This window comes from Sapajus apella, unplaced genomic scaffold (assembly GCF_009761245.1).
Source record: "Sapajus apella isolate SASKATOON/1434 unplaced genomic scaffold, GSC_monkey_1.0 scaffold77, whole genome shotgun sequence".
Lineage (NCBI taxonomy): Eukaryota > Metazoa > Chordata > Mammalia > Primates > Cebidae > Sapajus > Sapajus apella.
In genome coordinates this window covers 9482782-9484942 of record NW_022437017.1, presented here as the reverse complement: position 1 = coordinate 9484942, position 2161 = coordinate 9482782, and positions in this window count along the sequence as shown.

Genomic DNA, 2161 nt, shown 5'->3' with positions numbered 1-2161 from the left:
GCCACCAGGTGCCTTGGCTGCCCTTTGATGGCAAATCCAGGAGAGGTGAGTCTGGGACAACCATGTGTCCAGCCTGCGCAGTAAAGGTGGCAGGAGCTGAGCAGGGAGAACAGAGGTGGCAGGGCAGGTACGCCACCCAGGCAATTCTGGGGCCCATCTCGGCTGCCATCTGCTTTTCCACGCATGTTTTGGTTACATGGGCGATTGAGTCCCCCTCCCACTTTTTTTTAGGTGGGGTCTTGCTCTGTTGTCCAGACAAGAGTATGGTGGCACAAACATAGCTCGCTGAACCCTCACTCTCCCAGGCTCAAGTGAGTCACCCGCTTTGGCCTCCCAAAGTGCAGGGATTACAGACATGAGCCACCACGCCCGGCCGCCCTCTTGACCATTTTCATGCTTATAGCTCAGCAGCATGAAACACATGCACACAGTAGGGCAGCCACCACCACCATCATCTCCAGAACCTTTTTTTTTTTTTTTTGAGATGGAGTTTCGCTCTTGTTACCCAGGCTGGAGTGCAAAGGCACGATCTCGGCTCACTGCAACGTCTCTCTCCTGGGTTCAGGCAATTCTCCTGCCTCAGCCTCCTGAGTAGCTGGGATTACAGGCATGCGCCACCAAGCCCAACTAATTTTTTTGTATTTTTAGTAGAGACGGGGTTTCACCATGTTGACCAGGATGGTCTCGATCTCTTGACCTCGTTCGTGATCCACCCGCCTCGGCCTCCCAAAGTGCTGGGATTACAGGCTTGAGCCACCGCACCCAGCTTCCAGAACCTTTTCATATTCCCAAACGGAAACTCTGCCCCCACGAAACACTCGCTCCCTGTCCCCAGCCCCAAGTCCCTGGCACGCCAAATTCTACTTTCTGTCTCTGTGAATCTGACGACCTAGGGACCTCATATAAGTGAATCAACGAATATTTGTCTTTTATGTCTGGCTTCACTCACTGAGAATCATGTTTTCTTTTTTTTATCTGTAGAGACGGGGTCTCTCAAATTGCCAGGTTGCTCTTGAACTCCTGGACTCAAGCGATCCTCTTGTCTTGGCCTCCCAAAGCGCTGCGGTTACAGGCATGAACTACCATGCTCGGTTGCTCATTTATAATTTTGTGTGGAAACAGGGTCTCACGATGTCACCCTGGCTGGTCTTGGACTCCTGGCCTCCAGCAACCCTCCTGCCTCAGCCTCTCAGAGTGCTGGGATCACAGGTGTGAGCCACCGCACCTGGCCTTGGGCACCACGCCCCCAACGTGTGTCCAAACTGTGGCCTGGGCCAGAGCCTGGCTCCTTCACCAGGCTGTGCACGTGCGCATTGGCCCACGCATCTGTCCGAGCCCCTCCTCTTGCCTGAACCTTGTCAAGGCTGTTTCCACCACCGCAACCCCAACACCTCGATCATTCATGGCAGAATCTGATGGTGTCGGCCAGGCACGGTGTGGCTCATGCCTGAAGTTCCAACATGTTAGGAGGCCAAGGCAGGAGGACTGCTTGAGCCAGGAGTTTGAGTCCAGCCTAGGCAACATAATGAGACCCCATCTCTAGAAAAAAACCAAAAATCTAGCTGGGTGTGGTGGTGCATGCCTGTGGTCTCAGCTACTTGGGAGGCTGAGGTGGGAGAATCATTTGTGCCTGGGAGGTGGGGGCTGCAGTGAGCAGTAAGTGTGCCACTGCACTCCTGCCTGGGTGTCAGAGGGAAACCCTACCTCTAAAAAAATAAAATTAAATAAATAAATAAAAACATTACGTCCCGGTATGGGGGCTCACTCCTGTAATCCCAGCATTTTGGGAGGCCGAGGTGGGTGGATCACTTGTGGTCAGGAGTTCGAGACCAGCCTGGCCAATGTAATGAAACCTCACCTCTACTAAAAATACAAAAAAAACAAGGCCGGGCGTGGTGGCTCAAGCCTATAATCCGAGCACTTTGGGAGGCCGAGGCGGGTGGATCACGAGGTCAAGAGATTGAGACCATCCTGGTCAACATGGTGAAACCCCATCTCTACTAAAAATACAAAAAATTAGCTGGGCATGGTGGCGCGTGCCTGTAATCCCAGCTACTCAGGAGGCTGAGGCAGGAGAATCGCCTGAACCCAGGAGAGAGACGTTGCAGTGAGCCGAGATCGTGCCATTGCACTCCAGCCTGGGTAACAAGAGCGAAATTCT